Below are 9,087 nucleotides of genomic sequence, written 5' to 3'. Positions count from 1 at the left end.
TGGCTAAATTGACGCTCCCGTGGTACGATGGGGGGGTCGCCCTCCCGGATATTAAACGGTATTACTGGGCCTCCCAGCTAGCTGCGATTAATCATGGCCTTTACGGGCCCGCCCTGAACCCGGCATTTGAAATGGACAAGATGCTCCTGCCCGGTGGCGACTACAATCGGGCGCTTTACTCTGGCGCGCCGGACCCTCGCCTGACGGGACCGACGCATGTCATGGTGCGTGTATGGCACGCGGCTAACGCAGCTATGGGGTGGAAGGACCGTTTGACCCGGGCGTCACCGCTATATGCATCGGCGAGGTTGGGCTCCTTGTGGACCTCGAAGGGCTTCGAGAAATGGGACACGATCGGCATCAGCACAGTGGGAGATCTCTGGACGAGGGGGGGATTCAAAACTTTCGAGATGCTGCAGACGGAGTTTCAGTTGCAAGGCAGTGAGTACTTCCGGTACTTACAAGTCCGCCACGCGCTGGGCTCCGTCTTCCCGGATGTCGCGTCCATTCCGGAGTCTTCCCCCCTGGAGGACAGAGTGCTGGATGGCCATGTCCCAGACAGCACGATCTCCCTCATATACAAAAAACTGATTAACGATCGATCGGGCCTGCTGGCTGGCCTCCGCGAGGCCTGGGTTGCCGATGGGTTGGAATTGGACGACGAGGACTGGATGTCCGCGGTGGCTTCTCCGAAGGAGGTGGCCATCCCGGCTCGCCTTCGCTTCGTCCAGCTTAAGATCCTCCACCGGGTCTATGTGACGGGGCCAAGGCTTCTACGTATGGGCTTAGCTGAGGATGGACTGTGTAAGCGTGGCTGTGGTGCTTTGGCAACTTTCTTGCATATTCTGTGGGAATGCCCAAAGGTGGAGCGATTCTGGCGTGGTGTGCATGAGGTCCTGCGAGTGGTCACGCGTGTCGTGCTGTTGCCTGAGGTGAGGAGATGCTTGCTGAATGTGTGGGAGCCAACTGACTACTCGGTTCCGCAGACGCGGTGGGTGACTCTGGGATACATGATCGCTAAACGTGACATTGCTCAATTGTGGGGATCCCAGAGGCCTCCGGCGGTGTCGGCCTGGAAAGAACACATGGATTGGTGTATGTTTCGTGAAAAGGTGGTGTATGTTGCGAGGGGTAAGCCTGGGGCGTGGGTGAAAATCTGGGGCCCCTGGAACGCTTATCGCGGGGGTATTTGCGAGCCGCCGCTGCTGCCGGCTGCTTCACCAGCTCTGTCCCCCTAGCCGATCCCCTCCCCCAGCCATGGGCACGTGGTTCCCCAGTCCCTGATCTGTTCTCATTCCCCTCTTCAGAGTTTGGCGATTGGTTGGGGTCCCCCACTTAAGGAGCGCGTGCTGTCACTTGGGATTGCGGGTTGCCTTGCGGGTGTGGTTGTTTTTGTGTTGTTGTGTTTTGACAAAAGGAAACCGTATTGTGGGTTCGGAGTTATGTGGCCTGCACTACTGATATCTCCTGATTTACTCTTTTCGCACCGCCAAGAGATTTTCTGTATGTATGTCATATGCTACTGCTACTCTAGCGGCCGGCCGGAAGGTTGTAGGCCCATACTTGTAACTATTTGAGATTGTAATAAACGGTTTCAAAAAAAAAAAAAAAAAACAAAGCACAGAAAAATGTCAACTCCCCCAAAAGTCCTATAGGTACCTAAGGCAAAGGAATAGGTAGTGTCTGCCTGGGCAGTTTGAATTTCTGTTTCTCAAGTCATACCCATTAGTGAAAAATGACCATAGTACCATACAAAATAGAAATAAAGACAAAATGACTCAAACTAAAATATAGATAAATACAGTCAAATAAATACATACATGTTCTAAAATTAAAAATGAAAAAGAATTGTCTCAGAAAAACAAAATAAATAACATATATAAAATATAACAATATATATAACATCCAAAAAAAAGGAAGAGATATAAATATAAAAAATATTAAATAAATTGACACTGTCAACAAACTGTTATAATTTCAAATAAATAACCTATATAAAGTAGAACAATAATTAAATATCCAAACACAGTAAAGCCTAACTTTTCCAAAGCATTGCAATGACACGTGTTTTGTCAGTTGGAATTGGCTAGCATCTATTTTTCTAGAAATGCCCACAAACAGTTTAAATTGCTTGAGCATTCCAAGTCTTCCTCTTTCCTTGCTTTACTCCTAGTGTCATCAGCTGCTCTTCGTCCTTTTGCAAGCCATGACTGAACATAAGGGATGGGGTTGAATCTCTTCAATGGTGGGCCAACAAGAATTAAAAACATTAAAGAACATGTTGTTTCAGTCAGCAATGATGCTCTTGTAGATGTGCAAATAAGATTCATTTGAGAAAAGCCCCGCTCACATTCTGCAGCACTGATTGCAATAGTGTGTAAGGCCATCAAAAGCTCCTTGAACTGCCTTTTAATTTCTTTCCCTCCAGATTCCTTAAACTCTCTGTAAGCACGTATAGTTTCTTGACTGGCAATGTTGAATCGTTTACACAGAGACTCAATATCACTTTCACCATAAAGAACAGGTAGCTCATCAGGCCAGTACTGTTTGTATAAAACTTTCACTTCGCTAATCAGTGTATCATACTCTGCCTTTTTGTCAGTATAATTAGTACCTCCTGTAGACAACAAACGATGTCTTAGATTTTCTGCAAGACTACGAAAAAACTGTCCCTGTTCAATGATTTTATCAGTGGTCTTTCCTTTCTGCAGCATCACACCTTGGAATATATTTTCTTCTATGCCCTTTTTTACACTGTGAGAAGTGGTTCCCTTGCCTGTCTACCATTGCCTCAAACACTGCAATTTGCCAACAAATAGCTCGATGAACATCAATGATTGTAGACTCACGTCTCTGTAACTCGAGTGATAACTCTGATAACTCCTGAAGAGCATCATACATGAGCCCAAGATTAGCAACAAACTGGATAGATGATAACCGACTTCCTAGGCCTGTGTACATATTTCGTGTTGAACTGTCACGGGAACCATCATCAGCTGCTCTAGTAAAGTGCTTGTAGAGAGCAGGGTAAGCATTCCAAATAGCCTCCACTGTTCTGAAGCTTGATGCAACCCAACGAGTATCTAACACTCGACCTATTCTGCAAAGCTGAATGTCTAGAGCTTCTGCACATTCTTTCAGCTCCAAACGGTTTTTAACAGATGTGGCAAATAGAGAATAAAGCTTATCGAGTAAGTATTTGAAATGATTTGTAGCGCCAATATCTTTCATGACATCATGAACGGCAAGTTCCAGGCGATGTGCTGAGCTGTGCCAGGCTACAATATTGGGAGAGATTTTTTCTTGCAACCTCTTCACAACACCACTGTGGCGGCCAAATATCACAGAAGCTCCATCACAGGCAACAGAAACCAGGCATTTGGAGAGAAAGTCCTCACTTATGTTAACTGGATCTTTGTTAAGTGCAGATGGTAAACTGTTTACTATGCCGTCAGCTGACAAATCACTCAGCTCAATGAGGTCAACAAAAATATTAGCTGGGGAGTCTATGCCAGGTAGCTGCATTCGCATGTACACAATTAAAGAACTTTTCCTATTTAATGCAGTGGCTTCATCTAGTAAAAGACTTACTTTTGGGGAAAGTTCAATAATTTTGGCAAATATCTTCCTCTTCATTTCTGAGGCTATGTGGCGCTTTATGTTTGAGCAAGCTACATTGAAGTGCAAAATTCGCCCCATATCTAGTCCATTCAACTGGTGACAGTCTATCTCGGTTTCAAAACCATACGCTGGCCTGTTCCGCTTTGCTTCCTTATAAGCTACTCGGAATATTCTGGCTGTTGCTGGCATTTGTAAAGATTGCGCTTTTGCAGTTACTTTCAATAAAGGATCTTTTTTGCATTTTCTATGATTTTTAAAGTTGTAATATGAGCCTTGCTTTGTGCATGTTCTCCAATCTTTTTCCTCAATGATTTCTACTGCTGTTCTATATTGGTGCCATATGCCTTCACAGTAGACTCAGTCCATTCTTTGGACAATTTAATTCCCCTGGATTTCTCAGCACCAAGATCACGGACTTGGCGACACACAGAACAGCCAAGGTTAGGGCCTTTAACAATTAACCACGGATGCTTGCGTTGGAAATATATTTTTTGGTCATGTTTCCAACCTTTAGGAAGAATACCTTTCCTAAAAACTCTGTCTGAATGCGGTTTCAGTGATATGTTAAACTGTTTGCTAGTGCTTGCTGTTTCCTCTGGCTCTGTATCAATTTCCACAGCATGATGCTGCTCATCTCTAAGAGGACTATCTTGGGTCTTTTCTTCTGTAGGGGTGATAACGCTGCTGCTAGTAGTGGGGTCACTCTCATCCAGTGCCTTCTCTCGCACTTCTTCATCTTCCTTGTTCCCTTCATCCACTGGAAGTACATGGTCTTTTCTAGCAAGTTTGCTTGCAGGCTCCTCATCATCTTTGGGCTTAAATTTTGTGAAGTAGCTTGAAATCTTCTTCTGTCCAGTGTGTGACATTCTAGGGAAGCAAAGTGAAAGAAAACACGCTAGACGTGCGAAGTGCGATGTCAATTCGTCTAAGTAACATGCACAATTAATAATTATTTGCAGTTTGCACCAAAGACATTTCTGCATCTGCACATATATTACCATCCATGACTGACTACAAGTACAATCCAAATGGATCCTCCTCCTACTTTGCCCTCCCAAATTCAGGCCTTTTCCAACTCATACTCCTGCCTGCCCTGCAGCGCTCACTCGAAAGAGACACAAAGTCTATAAAGTTTGCCTCAATTTTAAGCTTTGGCTTCCGGTATAACAAAAGCAGGGTGAGGTGGCAGTGTGCAGAGTTAGTTACACACTGCGATTCACAAAAAATAATTAATTGACACTCGGGCCGGACTGGGAACCCAAAGCAGCCCTGGCAAGTTTTGTTACACCAGCCCCCATACGGTGCATAGCACACGAGCACAGCAAGCTTAATGACTGTCAGAGGTGTTTGGATGAAGGTGAATTCTCCCCTCAAACATTTTGCAAAAAGAAAAACCAAAATGGTGCACAACATATTTTCCATTACATATTTAGCTGTATCAACTTTCAAATCATAGTAAATCATAAATGATGACCTGACATAAGCACCCAGGCCAGAAAGCATGGAAATGTCACACAAAGGCACCCAGCCAGGCCAGAAAGCATAGAAATGTCACACAAAGGCACCCAGCCCAGAAAGCATAGAAATGTCACACAAAGGCAACGAGCCAGGCCAGAAAGCATGGAAAAGTCACACAAAGGCACCCAGCCAGGCCAGAAAGCATGGAAACGTCACACAAAGGCACCCTGGCAAGAAATCATGGAAACGTCACACAAAGGCACCCAGGCCAGAAATCATGGAAACGTCACACAAACGCACCCAGGGCAGAAAGCATCGAAACGGCAGACAAAGGCACCCGGGCCAGGCCAGAAAGCATGAAAATGTCAAAGAAAGGTACCCAAGCCAGTGGGCCTGGACAATTTTCAGAGTGTTGCTGCTGCCCTCAATGTTGCATCACTGAATGAAGTCATAAGATTGAGAAAAATGCAAACATCACACTAAGGACAAACATAGCAAATGAGCCTTGCCCACTCCGGCGGAGGTGGTGAGAGTGTGGTATGTTGCAGTGGAGCATTTAGAAGCCCACTGCTTGTTGAGTGGTGTTGGTGAACTCACTGTATGAACCAAATCTTTCCACAATCCTAAACTCACCAACCCCAAGTGCCTCAACTTCCTGCTCTATCCAGTGCTGTGGTAGAATACCTGCATATCGGCTGATGCTTTGGACAGTTGAGTGGCTACCAGAGACATTGCTAGTTGTTATTTGTTAATGATATGTATGTAGGAATAGCTCTACGAAACAGCAGTAATGATTCACGATGGCTTAACATAGGTCTCTGAAGCAAAGTGAGTCCTGTGAGGAAGACACAGGTTGTATAGGGACCATACTCCTGCCGTCACGTTCGGTATGTTTTCTTTGGTACCTCCAGGGCTTGGCACTTTAATTTAAGGCAATCTCAGGAATGGGCTAGCGAGGTGAGCCGTCATCCCTGTAAATGGGGAAAAAATGACTTACCCAGAGACAAAATGCAGACCCGTGCCTTGGGTTAAGCAAGGCCTAAAGGGCACTTTGCAGGCAGCATGAAGGCCTGTGTTTATTGTGAAACGCCAAGCTATCCCGAGTCTCTCCCAGAGATACTGTACTGGCAGAGATTCTTTGTTGAGATTCCTGCAACAGCTGTGTGTTGTAGCTACTATTAGGGTGTATCAGTGAGGGATAACTTTACATCTATGTTCGGGCTTGAGCACCTGTGCAGGCTTATTTAAGACATCATCAAACTTACACATTTGATAAATAAACTTCAATGTAATGACATTCGGGAGTAAGAAACGAAGTCCTAAAGTAGATCATTTGGACTACAGTTTTGTTGCAGGCCACACTAGACAAATATTTTTTCTCCGGAGCAAAATAGAGACATTTTCACCATAACCTTGTTGTCCTGTAAATTAAAAACATCGCTCAAAGTTGTTGAACAATCACAGATATGTAACGCCCAGTTTGGGAGCATAATGTAGCAAAGTCCCCAGGATTCGCTCTCATGCTTCTATTTTTCTCTCTAAATCTCACCGCCACGCCCCCCCGGTCTACCTCCAACTCTTATTGTCTTTACTTTAGTTTCTCTCTAGTCTACCTATCCCTCCCTCAACACCCTGTCTTTCTATATATCTTTCCTTCTCTCCTCACCCATCTCGTGCTCTGTCATCTCTCTCTTGGTATGTGACCTCAGGGCCCACCCCTCTTTACCTCTGTCTCTCTCTTTCTGCTTCCTACCCTTTCCTCCCTAATGGCATCTTCTAAGTTATTCCTCACCTCTCCTCCCTCTTGCTACCATGCTTCTGTTTTGCGGCTGCTAGTAATAAGAAAGTTAAGAAAGTAGAGAGGCATAAATAAACTTCATGAAGGCCAAGGTATTTGTCTACTTAGTAGACACAAACTGCAGCTCTGCCAGTATCCGCCATAAATAAAAGCAAACAATTCTTGAGAAAAATACATCCGCACAACTCACTGAAGAAAGCCAGAGGTACGAAAAGTTCACAGGCCGCCTGTTTAATCGCACGTTATAGATTGCTTTGAAGTTCGAATCAAATTAATGGAGGACACAGCGAGGCTGATGGCTGACGCTGACCTACTCCTGTCAGTCTTTTTGCACATCATCTCTTTTTTTAATACATATTAAGGTGCACAGCAGCACTGAGTGGAGAATCTCTAGCCGCTCCATCAATGGCAGTGCATTGTGAATGATGATGGCATGCCCAATGCATAAACAGTAATATCAGCCTGCCCTGTGGAATCAACAGCAATCCACATGGGTGCCATACGCTGTCTATAGCGTCCGCGCTACTGCTGTAGTGCTATAGATAACATGGGACTTTGGGAGTCTTGCAGTCCTCTCAGCATGGACCTAAACCAACCACCACCACCTATATGATGCAGATGACCATGACCCTCATCTCGTGTACCAATCTTCGCAGCAGCAGGCTGTATACACCACGAGCTTGGCGAGCTATCATCAGTAGCAGGCTGCAGCAATCTATCTCGACGCATTGCAAGCTGGGTTTCACTTCCAGTAAGTTTTCAGTAAAAAAAAAACCTATGTGTACTACAGTCAGTGTGCCTGTGTATGGCCGGCGGCGGCAGCGGATAGTACTAGTCAGCCGCCGGTCAGTGCATCTCATCATCAGTACTGTTCATCATTCCTACACTACCACATGGTGACCAGCCGGCCCTGCCTCGAGTCACCTGGTGGTGCTGACTGTTGCATTGCATCACTGATGCCACACTCTTACTGCCCCCAGAGACCATAAAGACCTAACACACCGTCCGTGTGTACTTCAGAGGCCAAAACACCAGAGACTGAAACCTTTAAAATAACACATCCCTAGGGGCCCTAAACCAAACACTTGAAACCGTCAGCATTGTACTAAGAAAGTATAAAACCAAAATGCTGCAGTACAGTAGAGACCAGAAATCTAAACAGACCAGAACATATAATGCCCCAGCTGGGCCAGCCCAACCTTAACCTCATCATACGGCGAATGCGCAATCTGAAAAGAAATCAGCGCGCACACACAGCCCCAACCGGCCAACCCAACCCACCCCCCAACCCGACACCAGCTGTCCAGTCACACCACACCAGTCAATGATCAACATATCAGTCAGAAAAATGAAATGAAAGAATATGTTGAGATTTCATTTGAAGAGATTCATGTTCATGAATCCCCTTGGTTCAGCCAGGGCAGGTCAGGCTGAGGCTCACAGGCGAGGAGCGCCCAACCGCCTGCAACACACTTCGTGCTGGGAGTGGACTGGATGGGATGGGAATTGCAGGGGTGTGGAATTTGTTTAATAATCTACTAGTCCAACGGACACAATAGTGCAGAAATCTACATGTCCTGTTAAAAATTCCACTTGTCCCACTCACTCTTTACATCATTTATATATGCTGACAGTGACACAGAAACATTAATGTTTTACATGCTCTCATCTCAGATACCTATTTCTTTCTTTGCAGAGCCTGTGAAGACACTCATACCCTGTGCAGACACACCTTCTGCACACTGTGTGCAACAAACCTATAGAGCTCCAGCATGCCTACTCCGCTAGGTAATCCCACCTTTCAGGTGACCCACAGGATCAGGGAATTACATTATGCTGTTGCACAAAGTGTACTGATGAATATAGGCTGTCCTGCATGATGAAGATACGAGAAAGAAAGCAGGGGTCCCACACCTCACTGCCATTGACAGGCAATTGCCATGGGCCAAGCTGCATTAAAGTCTTTGGGTCCATCGCTGCTTGAGGAGTGTTGCTACACTATGTCCTTAGGCCTCCTCATTAGCATCTGAGGTGTGAAAACTTGTTTCTCAAGTTGTTTTGTGCAGGTCACTTGTGCTGTAGTTCCCCCATCTAATTTAAAATGTAAACAGTGTTTGCCCACATCTTACCCGACCCATGTTCTACAGCTGTTTTGCACAGCACTGTGAAATGGCTCAGATTATAGAGAATTCCCAAGACTTACTGACAGG

The 9,087-nt window shown here is 45.5% G+C and overlaps 1 pseudogene; it reads right to left on the bottom strand.

Moving 5' to 3' along the window:
- Nucleotides 1-2,093: 2,093 nt before the first annotated feature.
- On the bottom strand, nt 2,094-4,487 carry LOC146859443 (E3 SUMO-protein ligase KIAA1586-like; annotated as a pseudogene).
- Between the last annotated feature and the right edge of the window lie 4,600 nt (nt 4,488-9,087).

This window comes from Triturus cristatus, chromosome 3_2 (assembly GCF_964204655.1).
Source record: "Triturus cristatus chromosome 3_2, aTriCri1.1, whole genome shotgun sequence".
NCBI classification, from domain to species: domain Eukaryota; kingdom Metazoa; phylum Chordata; class Amphibia; order Caudata; family Salamandridae; genus Triturus; species Triturus cristatus.
Note: the sequence above shows the minus strand (reverse complement) of the source record. Positions and strands in the feature narration are given on the sequence as shown.